General features: G+C 38.8%; 1 protein-coding gene across 1 annotated transcript in view; it reads right to left on the bottom strand.

Moving 5' to 3' along the window:
* Window positions 1-6725: 6725 nt before the first annotated feature.
* Ndf (Nucleosome-destabilizing factor) overlaps window positions 6726-18911 on the bottom strand; it is a 224419-nt gene continuing 212233 nt past the window's right edge. Inside the window, exon 12 of the mRNA XM_071670757.1 lies at window positions 6726-18911. This exon is cut by the window's right edge and continues 18191 nt beyond it. The gene's annotated coding sequence lies outside the window, so the exon portion shown is untranslated.

Raw genomic sequence — 18911 nt, 5'->3', positions numbered from 1 at the left:
ACAGTCACCCCCTTTTTTAATAAATTCCACTGCAATACCATCCAAACCTGCTGCCTTGCCGGCTTTCATCTTCCGCAAAGCTTTTACTACCTCTTCTCTGTTTACCAAATCATTTTCCCTAACCCTCTCACTTTGCACACCAGCTCGACCCAAACACCCTATATCTGCCACTCTGTCATCAGACACATTCAACAAACCTTCAAAATACTCATTCCATCTCCTTCTCACATCACCACTACTTGTTATCACCTCCCCATTTACGCCCTTTACTGAAGTTCCCATTTGCTCCCTTGTCTTACGCACCCTATTTACCTCCTTCCAGAACATCTTTTTATTCTCCCTAAAATTTACTGATAGTCTCTCACCCCAACTCTCATTTGCCCTTTTTTTCACCTCTTGCACCTTTCTCTTGACCTCCTGTCTCTTTCTTTTATACTTCTCCCACTCAATTGCATTTTTTCCCTGCAAAAATCGTCCAAATGCCTCTCTCTTCTCTTTCACTAATACTCTTACTTCTTCATCCCACCACTCACTACCCTTTCTAAACAGCCCACCTCCCACTCTTCTCATGCCACAAGCATCTTTTGCGCAATCCATCACTGATTCCCTAAATACATCCCATTCCTCCCCCACTCCCCTTACTTCCATTGTTCTCACCTTTTTCCATTCTGTACACAGTCTCTCCTGATACTTCTTCACACAGGTCTCCTTCCCAAGCTCACTTACTCTCACCACCTTCTTCACCCCAACATTCACTCTTCTTTTCTGAAAACCCATACTAATCTTCACCTTAGCCTCCACAAGATAATGATCAGACATCCCTCCAGTTGCACCTCTCAGCACATTGACATCCAAAAGTCTCTCTTTCGCACGCCTGTCCATTAACACGTAATCCAATAACGCTCTCTGGCCATCTCTCCTACTTACATAAGTATACTTATGTATATCTCGCTTTTTAAACCAGGTATTCCCAATCATCAGTCCTTTTTCAGCACATAAATCTACAAGCTCTTCACCATTTCCATTTACAACACTGAACACCCCATGCATACCAATTATTCCCTCAACTGCCACATTACTCACCTTTGCATTCAAATCACCCATCACTATAACCCGGTCTCGTGCATCAAAACCGCTAACACACTCATTTAGCTGCTCCCAAAACACTTGCCTCTCATGATCTTTCTTCTCATGCCCAGGTGCATATGCACCAATAATCACCCACCTCTCTCCATCAACTTTCAATTTTACCCATATTAATCGAGAATTTACTTTCTTACATTCTATGACATACTCCCACAACTCCTGTTTCAGGAGTATTGCTACTCCTTCCCTTGCTCTTGTCCTCTCACTAACCCCTGACTTCACTCCCCAGACATTTCCAAACCACTCTTCCCCTTTACCCTTGAGCTTCGTTTCACTCAGAGCCAAAACATCCAGGTTCCTTTCCTCAAACATACTACCTATCTCTCCTTTTTTCACATCTTGGTTACATCCACACACATTTAGGCACCCCACTCTGAGCCTTCGAGGAGGATGAGCACTCCCCGCGTGACTCCTTCTTCTGTTTCCCATTTTAGAAAGTTAATACAAGGAGGGGAGGATTTCCGGCCCCCCGCTCCCGTCCCCTCTAGTCGCTTTCTACGACACGCGAGGAATACGTGGGAAGTATTCTTTCACCCCTATCCCCAGGGATAATATACATATATAAACACACACACACACACACACACACACACACACACACACACACACACACACACGCACACACACACACACACCCACACATACACATATATACATATGAAAAATGTAAGAAACAATTTAGAAAACAAACTTTTAGCTTGAAATGAATGAAAAAATGAACGTCACATAATGGTTCAACCTCTGGTTATGGAAAAGGAAATGTACAATTTATTCACACAAACGTCAATATATATATATATATATATTAATTTATTCATTTTGCTTTGTCGCTGTCTCCCGCGTTAGCGAGGTAGCGCAAGGAAACAGACGAAAGAATGGCCCAACCCGCCCACATACACATGTATATACATACATGTCCACACACGCACAATATACATACCTATACATCTCAATGTACACATATATATACACACACAGACATATACATATATAGACATGTACATAATTCATCCTGTCTGCCTTTATTTGTTCCCATCGCCACCTCGCCACACATGGAATAACAACCCCTCCCCCTCATGTGTGCGAGGTAGCGCTAGGAAAAACACCAAAGGCCCCATTCGTTCACACTCAGTCTCTAGCTGTCATGTGTGGATCATGTGGGAGAGGTATAAAAGAAAGAGGCAGGAGGTCAAGAGGTGAAAAAGAGGGCAAATGAGAGTTGGGGTGAGAGAGTATCATTAAATTTCAGGGAGAATAAAAAGATGTTTTGGAAGGAGTAAATAAAGTGCGTAAGACAAGGGAGCAAATGGGAACTTCAGTGAGGGGGCAAATGGGGAGGTGATAACAAGTAGTGGTGATGTGAGAAGGAGATGGAGTGAGTATTTTGAAGGTTTGTTGAATGTGTTTGATGATAGAGTGGCAGATGTGGGGTGTCTTGGTCGAGGTGGTGTGCACAGTGAGAGGGTTAGGGAAAATTATTTGGTAAATAGAGAAGAGGTAGTAAAAGCTTTACGGAAGATGAAAGCCGGCAAAGCAGCAGGTTTGGATGGTATTGCAGTGGAATTTATTAAAAAGGGGGGTGACTGTATTGTTGACTGGTTGGTAAGGTTATTTAATGTATGTATGATTCATGGTGAGGTGCCTGAGGATTGGCAGAATGCTTGCATATTGCCATTGTACAAAGGCAAAGGGGATAAGAGTGAGTGCTCAAATTACAGAGGTATAAGTTTGTTGAGTATTCCTGGTAAATTATATGGGAGGGTATTGATTGAGAGGGTGAAGGTATGTGCAGAGCATCAGATTGGGGAAGAGCAGTGTGGTTTCAGAAGTGGTAGAGGATGTGTGGATCAGGTGTTTGCTTTGAAGAATGTATGCGAGAAATACTTAGAAAAACAAATGGCTTTGTATGTAGCATTTATGGATCTGGAGAAGGCATATGATAGAGTTGATAGAGATGCTCTGTGGAAGGTTTTAAGAATATATGGTGTGGGAGGCAAGTTGTTAGAAGCAGTGAAAAGTTTTTATCGAGGATGTAAGGCATGTGTACGTGTAGGAAGAGAGGAAAGTGATTGGTTCTCAGTGAATGTAGGTTTGCGGCTGGGGTGTGTGATGTCTCCATGGTTGTTTAATTGTTTATGGATGGGGTTGTTAGGGAGGTGAATGCAAGAGTTTTGGAAAGAGGGGCAAGTATGCAGTCTGTTGTGGATGAGAGAGCTTGGGAATGAGTCAGTTGTTGTTCGCTGATGATACAGCGCTGGTGGCTGATTCATGTGAGAAACTGCAGAAGCTGGTGACTGAGTTTGGTAAAGTGTGTGAAAGAAGAAAGCTAAGAGTAAATGTGAATAAGAGCAAGGTTATTAGGTACAGTAGGGTTGAGGGTCAAGTCAATTGGGAGGTAAGTTTGAATGGAGAAAAGCTGGAGGAAGTGAAGTGTTTTAGATATCTGGGAGTGGATCTGGCAGCGGATGGAACCATGGAAGCGGAAGTGAATCATAGGGTGGGGGAGGGGGCGAAAATCCTGGAAGCCTTGAAGAATGTGTGGAAGTCGAGAACATTATCTCGGAAAGCAAAAATGGGTATGTTTGAAGGAATAGTGGTTCCAACAATGTTGTATGGTTGCGAGGCGTGGGCTATGGATAGAGTTGTGCGCAGGAGGATGGATGTGCTGGAAATGAGATGTTTGAGGACAATGTGTGGTGTGAGGTGGTTTGATCGAGTAAGTAACGTAAGGGTAAGAGAGATGTGTGGAAATAAAAAGAGCATGGTTGAGAGAGCAGAAGAGGGTGTTTTGAAATGGTTTGGGCACATTGAGAGAATGAGTGAGGAAAGATTGACCAAGAGGATATATGTGTCGGAGGTGGAGGGAACGAGGAGAAGTGGGAGACCAAATTGGAGGTGGAAAGATGGAGTGAAAAAGATTTTGTGTGATCGGGGCCTGAACATGCAGGGGGGTGAAAGGAGGGCAAGGAATAGAGTGAATTGGATCGATGTGGTATACCGGAGTTGACGTGCTGTCAGTGGATTGAATCAGGGCATGTGAAGCGTCTGGGGTAAACCATGGAAAGATGTGTAGGTATGTATATTTGCGTGTGTGGACTTATGTATATACATGTGTATGGGGGTGGGTTGGGCCATTTCTTTCGTCTGTTTCCTTGCGCTACCTCGCAAACGCGGGAGACAGCGACAAAGCAAAAATATATATATATATCTTTCTTTCTTTCATACTATTCGCCATTTCCCGCATTAGCGAGGTAGCGTTAAGAACAGAGGACTGGGCTATATATATATATATATATATATATATGTGTGTGTGTGTGTGTGTGTGTGTGTGAAAGAAAAAAGCTGGGAGTAAATGTGAATAAGAGCAAGGTTATTAAGTACAGTAGGGTTGAGGGCAAGTTAATTGGGAGGTAAGTTTGAATGGAGAAAAACTGGAAGTGAAGTGTTTTAGATATCTAGGAGTGGATTTAGCGGCGGATGAAACCAAGGAGGCAGAGGTGAGTCACAGGGTGGGGGAGGGGGCAAAGGTTCTGGGAGCAATGAAAAATGTGTGGAGGGCAAGAACGTTATATCGGAGCAATAATGGGTATGTTTCAAGGAATAGTGGTTCCAACAATGTTATATGGTTGTGAGGCATGGGCTATAGATAGGATTGTGTGGAGGAGGGTGGATGTGTTGGAAATGAAATGGTTGAGGACAATACATGGTGTGAGGTGCTTTGATCCAGTGAGTAATGAAAGGGTAAGAGAGATGTCTGGTAATAAAAAGAGTGTGGTTGAGAGAGCAGAGGAGGGTGTTTTGAAATGGTTTGGTCACATGAAGAGAATGAGTGAGGGAAGATTAAGAAATAGGATATATGTGTCAGAGGTAGAGGGAACGAGGAGAAACGGGAGACCAAATTGATGGTGGAAGGATGAAGTTTAAAGAATTTGAGCGATCGGGGCCTGAACATACAGAAGGTTGAAAGGCATGCAAGGAATAGATTGAACTAGAACAATTTGGTATACCAGGGTCGATGTGCTGTTGATGGATTGAACCAGGGCATGTGAGTGTCTGGGGTAAACCATGAAAAGTTCTGTGGGGCCTGGATGTGGAAAGGGAACTGTGGTTTTAGTGCATTACACATGACATCTAGAGACTGAGTGTGAATGAATGTGGCCTCTGTTGTCTTTTCCCAGTGCTATCTTGTGTGCTCATGGGGGGAGGGGTGCTATTTCATGTGTGGCAGGGTGGCGATGGGAATGGATGAGGGCAGCAAGTAAGAATATGTACATGTGTATATATGTATATGTATGTATACTATGTTGAAATGTATAGGTATGTATATGTCTGTGTGTGGGTGTTTATGTATATACATGCGTATGTAGGTGGGTTGAGCCATTTTTTGTTTGTTTCCTTGTGCTACCTCACAAATGCTGGAGACAGCAACTAAGTATAATAAATATAAAATAATAATAAATACATATGAAATTTCATTTCTATGCATGTATATCATTTCCCACATTAGTGAGGTAGTGCCAAGAACAGATAAAGAATGACCTTTCATTTACATCCACTTCTTAGATGTCATATATAATGAACTAAACCAAACCCTCTATCCTTAACCATACCCCATGGACTATTCTGTGGTTCTCTGACTGCTCCATATTCCCTTGTACAGCCAAACGACAGCATGGCATCCCCTATGAATACAGCTCCGATTTGCTTTATCCCTTATATGTACAGAACTTCCTGCGTGTTCAGGCCTCAAACCCTTAAAGCATCTTTCATTCCATCCTTAGTTTTCCCTTTTTCCTTGATCCCTCCACTTCTGATAGGTATACCATCTTAGTCATTCTCTCCATATGTCCAAAACATTCTCTCACTCTCTCTCATTCATTACCCTCTTACCACCACACCTCTCTTACCTTACTACTTCTTATTTGATCAACCCTCCTCAAACTATATACTGTCCTCAAACATTTCATTTTCAACATATCTACTGTAAAGTGTAAACATTGAACCCATACAGCAAATGGAACCACTAAACCATCATCTTTACTCTTACAGCCAGTATTCTCTCCCTATCTGTACATTCCTCAATGCACTTAGAACAGTCCAGACAGTCCTGTGGCAGGGTAAGTAAGAACAGGTATACATATGAATAGAACTGCTAATTAGCCTATTCCTGTAACAAAGTATTAAAGGCAAAAACAACTCAAGTGTATTTTGATTGGTTTTCACCTATACTTACAAGTAAAAATTCTACAACTGGTGTCAAAAGCTGTTGAAAAATCACACATAGTTCAGCCAACTCTTGAAGCATTGGTTTGTTTTCTTGAAGAAGAAAGGTGTCCTTGCACAATAACTCAAAGAGCTCTATGGAAAAGTAAGGGCACTACAGACAAACCAGTTTATAACTGCAGTATAGAGAAGACTGAAGAAAGTCAACATTTAATGGGAAAATAAAAGAACAATAAGGGAAATGTTTTGCTGTTTGACAACTTAATGTTCTACTATGAAGCTGATCATCAATGCTGGAATCTTCAACAAGAAACCTTGAGAACCAAAGTTGCATGAAGGTTTCAGTAATATAACACTGAAAACATTTCTTTATTTGAGCTCTTTTTAAAAATCTTTTCTTCCATTTAAACTAGTACATGGGAAAATATATCACTGGGTTGCAGTGGAGCCACATCCAAGGCATCATGTAAAAAGACAAAAACACTAAAACCTAGATAAGTCCAGACATTTTCCAGACCTTGTAATACCAAGTGCAAATAACCCACTCTCACATGCACAACTCACAGTGGGACCATCTTGTTCCATTTAAAGTACTCAGATTCACCAGGTCCAGATACAGTGAAGTGCATTATGTTTAGAATATGTTTCTGGAGACAAAATGGATAAGAAGTAACCTTGGAATTTATTAATGAAATAAACATATGTTTTCTAAATGCTATGGCAGGTGAAAGTTTGTTGGCAGCCTCTTATTGAAATCACAGATACAATAAAACATAATTATCTAAATATGCATACTAAAAAAAACATTAACACTTATAAAACTGGACAAATAAGACAAATACAGATGATAATGATATCATACTATTGAGTTAATATATTGTATCCAGTTGTTGAACAAGTAATCAACTGATGAAGTGAAAGAAAAAAGCCATAACTTTGTTATATTTCCTCTTTAAATGAAACAATTGTTTCCACTTTACTCGTGATATTTGGTATTCATCTTGCACTCAGTAGGATTCTTGTCTTTGTACTTGCATGTATATGAATTAAATTTCTAGTGTAAATATATATATATATATATATATATATATATATATATATATATATATATATATATATATATATATATATATGAGGAAAATGTTACATACCCAGGGCTATTTTAGTCTTATAATGCCACTAGAATACATTAATACTCAGATATACTGAGAGAGAGAGAGAGAGAGAGAGAGAGAGAGAGAGAGAGAGAGAGAGAGAGAGAACATATATGTCAAAATATGAGGAAAATACTAGAGAAAATATGGAGTACATTAACTCAAAGTAAGGGATTGACAACAGTATGTAAAAAGAATTCTTGTTCACACCTTTGCACTTTGTGACTAACGTCAAGAAAAATATCTATCATAACTTATTGCACGGAAGGAGAAATTTATATAATCATTTAAAACTACGTAACAAAGGAAACAAGATCAGTTCAGCTCAATCACTCATGGAAATACTCCTCTAGTAGAAACTGATTGTCATATCTCTCTTTCAATGGGTCTTTGGTCACACTCATGTAGAACCAAGTTGTGGTGAGCCACGCATTCTCAGACTTCATACTACTCTATAGCAACTGGTATCATCCAAGTCTAAATGATAATTTCCTAAATCAGTCCCTCTCTTAACCATCAGTTCCAGCTTTCCAATTTCATTTTTCCTTAGTAACATGCTCAGACAATCCTCATTCTTATCATACATCATCTATTAATAGTTGTAATCAGATGGCAACTAACTAAAACCAACATGCAGCACTCTTCAAGAAATAGGCTGAGAATTTTTGTTAGGTTTTTTGATACCTAAAGAAGACTGTCAGTTATTGGAATGTTTCAAAAATATTCATGTGCCACTTTCCACTGAATGCAGGAAAAAGCATTTGCTATAGACAGAAAAAAGCAATATAGATGTATGGAGGTCTGAGTAAAATGCATTCAGCATCAGATATCAGGTCCTTTCTTTGGATATAATCAGTAGGCTTTTCTATATCAGAAACTGTTTTTATTTAAAAATTCATAAAAATTTCTCTTCACTAAAGACTAAAACAGACAAATAATTTGCACACCATTAAAATTTTCTGATATTCTTGCCCTTCACAAATGATAACAAAAAGACTATCAGAGTAAAAGTATTCAACCTACCTTCTTCCAAGTTTAAACAACCAGCAGACAATCAGAATTCAAGTGAGAGATAGAGAGAGAGAAAAAAAAAAAAAGCTTAGCCCAATACACTTTATAGCCTTTCTTCAGCCAAATTACATAGCAACTAAACTAAATAACCATCCATATGTGCAGTGCTTCACAACTTACAATGGTAAAAAACTACCATCAAATATAATGAATTCAAGAATCCTTTTATTATAATTTCTTTTGTAAATTAACTCCTTTCCCATCAAGCACAATATATAATTCCCAAAATGAGACGATTACCTACTCAAGGCTTTAGGATTGATGTTGCCAGATATGTGCACATATGAAAATAAATCTGACATTAAGAACTGAAGTAAGCATTAAATTTTGAGGTTGAGCACTATTCATATGACTGTAATGGTCTTTATTCTTTGTTCTCAAGAAAACATTTGTACCTGAACATCTTGAAATAATGAACAACTAATGAAACTTCAAAAAAATCTAATGGTGAGTTCAATTTATGTATTTCTTATTACATTCTAAACCATGCTGGCAGAACAGGCACACTGAAGTACACAAAATTGCTCAGCAAAATTATGACAACCCTTTTCCAAACTGACAGTGTCTTACCTTGACAATAATGTCATCCATTACAATCAATACTTGTGAATTGGACACAAGCTCCTTTACAAGAAAATATATCACCATTGTTGCTCTATGAATTAATTCATCTATCTGGTATCATGACTGCATTATATGCATTTCTCTATATTTAATCAATAATATGAAAGGCCACCATTGTCCTAATACAATTTCAGTAATTATAATCTATACAAAATAACCATACATATCCATATTACACACTGACATGCCTACATGAAATTATTGCATTCATCAAGGCCTATTAAAAAATGAGTTTACATTTATAAATGACCTCATAACATATCAGAAAAGAGGAGCTTCAAAACACATTAGCTGTACAATGAAAAGTAAATCGTGCCTGAAGTTACATTCAAGATTGTTTAAAAAGTGGAAAAAAACCAGTCATCTGTCAAGAAAGCAAACAGCATGAACTGCCTCATGTGGCAAAAAAACACTATACAATACTAATGAACTGCACCACAGGAAAATATATGCAAGAAAAAAATTCTCTATTCTTCCTTACAGACATTGCTCACTCAGATTTCTTGAAAAATCCTTTTCTTTAATACTTTTTCTAGCATTCTTTGTTTAAATCAATTTAACTATTTCATTCACTGAAACATTTACAACCTGACTAAACTGAATAGGATGAATGCCAAACATACATCACTCACATGCAAAAAATAATAAATATGCTTTTAATTTATCAATCCATAAAAATTAAAGAATTCACTGGAAACATAGCATATGAAAAAAAAAAAAAAAAATACACTCAACAAAAAATGATGGATTTGTGTGAGTGCACTGAATAACTGGATCCACTCCATGTACACCATAGTTTATTAACAAACAAACACGACAAAACTTCATGTAATATGAGGAGATTCTGGCCAACCTGCCAACTGGTCTTACAGAATACTTTCTGCTTCCACTATTCTACACATTAGACATCTTATTGAAGCAAACCAATCTACACCACACCTTCCTTTAACTTACTCTCAGTTTCATCACAACTGCCTCAATACTCTCCTGGTCATTAGTTATTTTCTGAACATTGCCAAAAAGCTTTATCGGACATGGAGATATCAACATCAAGTTGTGCTCCTACGCCATGTGCCTCCATCAACCTTTATAATGTAATATCCAGATGAACCTCACAAGGTTTTACAATGATCCCAGTACAATGAAAATATTTCACATCCTACCTTTCATATGAGTTTTACTGTCAAGAATTTTTACTGTTGTGACTCTTGCTTACCATGGTACATATCATATGGGCTGTCATACTATCATAAAAATAGGGTAGGATTATAAATTCTTTCTAAATCCCATAATGTCCCATTAAGCCTTTCCAACCCTCTGAGTTAACATTTCTCAAAATGTATCTAACCTTACAATTTCAGAGATTTGTACAGCAATTAAAAAATCACTACAGAAGTATTTTCAGTCAACTACTTTCATTACAATAACGTGTAAAGTTTTGTAAATGTTTCTGAACATTCTAAAAAGTATGAAAATAAAGCCTGTGTCAAATGAGTAACAAGTAGTATTTGGGGGGGAGCCACCGACTAGGGAGGGTTTGTGATATATCCATGGTGAGCCTGCATGTCAATGGTTGTCAAATTTCACTCATATGACCCAGGTAGCTGTCTTTTCTTGCTACCTCACCCACATGTGGACTGCCGATATTCTGCCTACAAACATACAATCTCCCCGTCACAAATAACACTTGATAACACTAATACAACTCATTCATTGTAACTCTAGATTTTCTTGCAGTGAGCAAAATGTGTTAACCCTGCCATTTGGCACAATGGTAGAAGCAATAGACAGAAGCAACAGGTAAGAACATCAGACAGGACCATTCAATAGAAACATTGGGTAGAAATGGATCAAAACATTTAGGTAGGAGCATTAGATAGAAACAGTAGGTTGGAACATCAGACAGACACATAAGGTAGAAGTAGTAAGAAGCAACATTGAGTAGGAGACTCTGAAAACACTGCACTAGAGTTGCCTTCTGCCAATGGCCTGTTAAGGGCGAGACATAAAGGCTAAGAAGCAGCACTGGAGTTTACCAATTTTGTCGTGGCCAACCCCTTGAGGTTGTTTCCTAAGAGAATGGGCATCCAAATATTGATAGATAGACAGATACAGTCAAATGAGTTGCTACTGCAAGTTTTATCATTCATTATATCTACACCAAAATAATGACTGATTATCATCATGTCTATCTTATCTAATAAATCTGTCTTTCACTGATAATGTTTTCATACAAGCAAAACTATCAAAGTTTATAATATAACCAGCTGCATCCACCTCTACTTTTGCTAGAAAACAAATTCTTGCTTTATCAAGTCATCTTTTAATGGTGAGTCATTGCCCATAAAATCAATCTCCATAAGGTCCAAATACAGATCATTGTCAAATAATTCAGGATCACTTGTCTGTTCCTCCAAATCAAGCTTAAAGCCACTCAGTTTCCTTCCCAGAAAACTTATGCAAATGTATGCTCATTGGCATGGCTGGAGGATGACTGACCGTGGGGAGAATGATCATGCACTGCCAACATTCAGGCTTGATGCTCAATAAAACTGAGGCATGAACCTCAATGCATGAATATCTGTACACAGAAAGAGATTGACTGGCTAACGTAAATATCCATCTAGAGGTGCTAGCAGGTTTAAGCAAGTATATTTCTCCCAGAAATCAGTAGCAGCAAAAGAGAGCTTATGGTGTGAAATGAAAATAACTTTATGTCTAAAATACTGATTAAATTTTTCCTCTCCCAGATTTCATTATGGGATAATGATGGAATTACAAGTCCAAATAATTCAGTCTGATCATTTACATTTAAGAGTTTACTGTGAAACACAGTACAACAATGAAAAGTCTGTATCATTACTAATTACCACTTATAATATCAAACTGTTAAAAAATATACTTTAAGATTCCATAGTAATGATATATACTCAGAGATTTCAACAGACTGGTATATACTCTCAAATGTTCCCTTTCTGTCGTTATGCAAAAAGAAAAAAAATACTAAAAGGGACTCATTTTTAGCATTAACAAAATTATATAAAAAAATCAGATTTAGGAACTGTTGAAAAATTCAAATTCAGCTGAATAAGCAGTAAATTTCTAACAACAAAACTGATATCAAGAAATAAAAAGTAATGAAAGTATGCATTTTATTCATATAATGTATTTTTGTACAATGGTTGGCCCATCACTTACATGCAATACTGTTCAGCCTACCCTCTTGTAAGGGTGCAAACATAATCTTTTATGCAATACTGTTAATAGCTCATGCTGAAGCATATATTCTACCAATAGAATAGTGGATATACACATGAAGGTATCCAACATTTAATTGCTTATCATGTAGAGGTGTGCTATCATTCAGAGGTAGAATGAAATGAACTAATCTTGCTCTAAACTACAAAATATTGTACTAATACCCTTACAGCCTATTCATTTGCAAATGCATACTGGAACAAAATGATATACAAAATAATGCAATATCTATGCTACCTGCTGTCTAACATACACAGGTGAAACTGAACTGTCAATACCTGTACCAGGAGGAACCACAGTTTGGAAGAACAAGTTGAGAGAACAGAGATGCTGGGGATAGAGTCGAAGAAGCAAAGGGTAAGCAGGTGGCTAATGAGAAACCAATAGTTAATGAAAAAGTGAATGAAGCATTAGAAATGGAAATTAAAACATTTCAACCGAAATCTTTTATGAAGTGAACTTAAGAGAATGAGATACAGAATAAACAATGTCATCACTGACACTTTCAGTCTTCAGCCTGGTCTGTTTTTGAGTTTCTCGAGTCTAAGGTTTGAAAAAAAAAAAGGACCTTATAAATCAACACGTGAAGACGTAAAACATCAATAAATGAAAAAACATCCTTCTCACCTGTAATCCCTTAGAGTTTCCTTAATGATACAATAGTTTGTTAGCCTGGCTGTATGACAATCTCTGCCATCTGTCACCAAAAGGGCAAATAAAACTTCATGATGACCACCATTACTGTGTTACTATAGAGCACTAAAACTGCATCTTACTTCTTCAAATGTTACAGTAAATTTATGCTTCTAGCCACCAACATAGCCATCAATATCATGGCTGCCAGATACATAGATACAATTTGCTAATTGTTTTCAGATTCATATTACTCTCTCAGTTGCCAGATGTGCATGGGTTAATATTACTGCTGGTGGCATATGGTATCTACATAAGATTCATGCCACTTGTGATTTAAAATAAGGCAGAAAATATCAGCACTTATTTTGCATGTGTAGGACTTTAGTCCTAAGTGTACTATATATACATATATATATATATATATATATATATATATATATATATATATATATATATATATATATATATATATATATATATATATATATATATTTTTTTTTTTGCCGCTGTCTCCCGCGTTTGCGAGGTAGCGCAAGCAAACAGACGAAAGAAATGGCCCAACCCACCCCCATACACATGTATATACATACGTACACACACGCAAATATACATACCTACACAGCTTTCCATGGTTTACCCCAGACGCTTCACATGCCCTGATTCAATCCACTGACAGCACGTCAACCCTGGTATACCACATCGATCCAATTCACTCTATTCCTTGCCCTCCTTTCACCCTCCTACATGTTCAGGCCCCGATCACACAAAATCTTTTTCACTCCATCTTTCCACCTCCAATTTGGTCTCCCACTTCTCCTCGTTCCCTCCACCTCCGACACATATATCCTCTTGGTCAATCTTTCCTCACTCATTCTCTCCATGTGCCCAAACCATTTCAAAACACCCTCTTCTGCTCTCTCAACCATGCTCTTTTTATTTCCACACATCTCTCTTACCCTTACGTTACTTACTCGATCAAACCAACTCACACCACACATTGTCCTCAAACATCTCATTTCCAGCACATCCACCCTCCTGTGCACAACTCTATCCATAGCCTACGCCTCGCAACCATACAACATTGTTGGAACCACTATTCCTTCAAACATACCCATTTTTGCTTTCAGAGACAGTGTTCTCACCTTCCACACATTCTTCAACTCTCCCAGCACTTTCGTTCCCTCCCCAACCGTGAGTCACTTCCGCTTCCATGGTTCCATCCGCTGCCAAATCCACTCCCAGATATCTAAAACACTTCGCTTCCTCCAGTTTTTCTCTATTTAAACTTACCTCCCAACTGACTTGTCCCTCAACCCTACTGTACCAAATTACCTTGCTCTTATTCACATTTACTCTCAGCTTTCTTCTTTCACACACTTTACCAAACTCAGTACCAGCTTCTGCAGTTTCTCACCCGAATCAGCCACTAGTGCTGTATCATCAGCGAACAACTGATTCACTTCCCAAGCCCTCTCATCCTTAACAGACTGCATACTTGCCCCTCTCTCCAAAACTCCTGCATTCACCTCCCTAACAACCCCATACATAAACAAGTTAAACAACCATGGAGACATCACCCATCCCTGCCACAAACTGACATTCACTGAGAACCAATCAATTTCCTCTCTTCCTACTCGTACACATGCCTTACATCCTCGATAAAAACTTTTCACTGCTAACAGCAACTTGCCTCCCACACCATATATTCTTAATGCCTTCCACAGAGCATCTCTATCAACTCTATCATATGCCTTCTCCAGATCCATAAATGCTACATACAAATCCATTTGTTTTTCTATGTATTTCTCACATACATTCTTCAAAGCAAACACCTGATCCACACATCCTCTATCACTTCTGAAACCACACTGCTCTTCCCCAGTCTGATGCTCTGTACATGCCTTAACCCTCTCAATCAATACCTTACCATATAATTTCCCAGGAGAACTCAACAAACTTATACCTCTGTAGTTTAAGCACTCAACTTTATCCCCTTTGCCTTTGTACAATGGCATTATGCATGCATTCTGCCAATCCTCAGGCACTACACCATAAGCCATACATACATTAAATATCCTTACCAACCAGTCAACAACACAGTCACCCCCTTTTTTAATAAATTCCACTGCAATACCATCCAATCCTGCCACCTTCCTGGCTTTCATCTTCCGTAAAGTTTTCAGTACCTCTTCTCTGTTTACCAAATCATTCTCCCTAACACTCTCACTTCGCACACCACCTCATCCAAAACACCCTATATCTGCCACTCTATCATCTAACACATTCAACAAATCTTCAAAATACTCACTCCACCTCCTTCTCGCATCACCACTACTTGTTATTACCTCCCCATTAGCCCCTGGAGGGATGTATGATCATTATCTTGTGGAGGTGAAGGTGAAGATTTGTAGAAGTTTTCATAAAAGAAGAGAGAATGGAGGGGTGAAGAGACTGGTGAGAGTAAGTGAGCTTGGGAAGGAGACTTGTGTGAGGAAGTACCAGGAGAGACTGAGTGTAAATGGAAAAAGGTGAGAGCAAAGGATGTAAGGGGAGTGGAGGAGGAATGGGATGTATTTAGGGAAGCAGTGATGGCATGCGCAAAAGATGTTTGTGGCATGAGAAGCGTGGGAGGTGGGCAGATTACAAAGGGTAGTGAGTGGTGGGATGAAGAAGTAAGATTCTTAGTGAAAGAGAAGACAGAGGCATTTGGACGATTTTTGCAGGGAAATAGTGGAAATGAGTGGGAGATGTATAAAAGAAAGAGGCAGGAGGTAAAGAGAAAGGTGCAAGAGGTGAAAAAGAGGGCAAATGAGAGTTGGGGTGAGAGAGTATCATTAAATTTTAGGGAGAATAAAAAGATGTTATGGAAGGAGGTAAATATAGTTCGTAAGACAGGAGAACAAATGGGAACAACGGTGGAACATCCTTCTATTCCTTTAAAATTGTTATCATGAGATATCTATTCCTCTCGTGTAGTGTATGTTCAAGAAACTCCACGAAGACATGCATGAAAATGATGCAAAGAAAAAATTTTGATGCAGCCTTTTGGTATATGATGCACTAGAGTATTGCAAGATATGTACCACAAGCAAATGTTACATAATTTTTCCTCATCTTCAACTAACTCAACAACTACCTGCACTGTATAGAATGGTGAATTAACATCTTTTCAAGAATTTTGAGTTTCAGGGTGCAAATGTTTTCAGTGTAGAATATCCATACATCATATAGAGTTAAGTTTCATCATCAAAGATGATACAAAACTTTACTATGATTCCTTTTTCACAAGCACATTTCATTGGACTTACTAGTGGAAATATGATTCATACTTGTATCAAAGGGTAAAGAATATAAGTCATTTATATTCTCTGAAGGAGCAATTCTTAAGTTAGAGTTACTAGAATATTGGACAAGATATATGCCCAGTTCCTAAGTGAGAAAAATTTACTCTATACTGAAAGCACTACATGTGGCAGAAACATCACTGTTGTTTCTGTGCTCACTGTTTTCAGTCTAATGATAGATTGCGTATTCCACACACACGACAATCCAACATAATCTATAAAGATGGGAAACAGAGTTAATAATTACTGGTTTTCCTTGCTTTTTGTGGGTTTTCCATTTGTGGTTTCAATGGTTCAGTCATCTGTTCTTGATGCTACCTTGCTATTGTGGGAAATGGCAAAAATGCATGAGAAAAAAACAGGCAGCACCAGGAACATACACATGTATATACATAAACGCCAACACACGCTCATATACATACATGTACATATTCATGATTGCTGCTTTCATCCATTCCCGTCACCACCCCACCATACATGAAATGGCACTCCCTCCTCCTCGCGTGCATGTGAGGAAATGCTAGGAAAAGACAACAAAGGCCACATTCGTTCACACTCAGTCTCTAGCTGTCATGTGTAATGCACCGAAACCACACCTCCCTTTCCAAGCTCCACAAAACTTTCCATGATTTACCCAAGATGCTTCACACACACTCTTTTTATTACCACAGATCTCTCTTACCCTTTCATTACTTACTCGATCAAACCACCGCACACCACATACTGTCCTCAAATATTTGATTCCCAGTACATATCTATTTAATCTTATTTATCATACTTAACACCCGTCTCCTGTGTTCGACAGGTAGTGCAAGGATAAAGATGAGGAATGGCCAAACCCACCCACATACACATGTATAAACATAAACACCCTCACACACACACACATATATACATATACATTTCAATATATACATACATATCCATACACACGTACATATCCATACTTGCTGCCTTTATCCATTCCCGTCGCCACCCTGCTACACATGAAATAGCATCCCCACCCCAGCAAGGCAGCGTCAGGAACAGTAAAAAAGGTCACATTTGTTCACACTCAGTCTCTAGCTGTCATGTGTACTGCATCGAAACCACACCTCCCTTTCCACATCCAGGCCCCACAAAACTTTCTATGGTTTACCCAAGATGCACATTGACCCCAGTATACCACATCATTCCAATTCACTCTATTCCCTGCAAACCTGTCACCCTCCTATATGTTCAGGCTCCGATCACTCAAAATCTTTTTCACTCCATCCTTCCACCTCCAATTTGGTCTCCCACTTCTCCTCGTTCCCTCCACCTCTGACACACATATCCTGTTTGTCAATCTTTCCTCACTCATTCCCTCCATGTGACCAAACCATTTCAATACACCCTCTTCTGCTATCTCAACCACACTTGTTTTATTACCACACATCTCTCTTACCCTTTCATTACTTACTTGATCAAACCACCTCAAACCACACACACATATATATAAATATTTATGTTTATCATAATCATTTTTCATTTTTTCATTTTGCTTTGTTGCTGTCTCCCGCATTAGCAAGGCAACGCAAGGAAACAGACGAAAGAATGGCCCAACCCACCCACATACACATGTATATACATACACGTCCACACACGCAAATATACATACCTATACATCTCAATGTATACATATATATATATACACACACAGACATATACGTATATACACATGTACATAATTCATACTGTCTGCCTTTGTTCATTCCCACCTCGCCACACATGAAATAACAACCCCCTCCCCCCTCATGTGTGCGAGGTAGAGCTAGGAAAAGACAACAAAGGCCCCGTTTGTTCACACTCAGTCTCTAGCTGTCATGTAATAGTGCACCAAAACCACAGCTCCCTTTCCACATCCAGGCCCGACAGAACTTTCCATGATTTACCCCAGATGCTTCACATGCCCTGGTTCAATCCAATGACAGCACGTCGACCCCGGTATACCACATTATTCCAATTCACTCTATTCCTTGCATGCCTTTCACCCTCCTGCATGTTCAGGCCCCGATCACTCAAAATCTTCTTCACTCCATCTTTCCACCTCCTCATTCTTCTCCTCATTCCCTCCACCTCTGACACATATATCATCTTGGTCAATCTTTCCTCACTCATTCTCTCCATGTAGCCAAACAATTTCAAAACACCCTCTTCTGCTCTCTCAACCACACTCTTTTTATTACCACACATCTCTCTTACCCTATTATTACTTACTAAATCAAACCACCTCACATCACATATTGTCCTCAAACATCTCATTTCCAGCACATCCACCCTCCTCCGCACAACTCTATCCATAGCCCACGCCTCGCAACCATACAACATGGTTGGAACCATTATTCCTTCAAACATACCCATTTTTGCTTTCTGAGATAATGTTCTCAACTTCCACACATTCTTCAAGGCTCCCAGAATTTTCGCCCCCTCCCCC

Source organism: Panulirus ornatus, chromosome 15 (genome assembly GCF_036320965.1).
Source record: "Panulirus ornatus isolate Po-2019 chromosome 15, ASM3632096v1, whole genome shotgun sequence".
Taxonomy (NCBI): domain Eukaryota; kingdom Metazoa; phylum Arthropoda; class Malacostraca; order Decapoda; family Palinuridae; genus Panulirus; species Panulirus ornatus.
The sequence above is the reverse complement of the archived record's forward strand: the minus strand, read 5'-3'. Positions and strand labels throughout refer to the sequence as shown.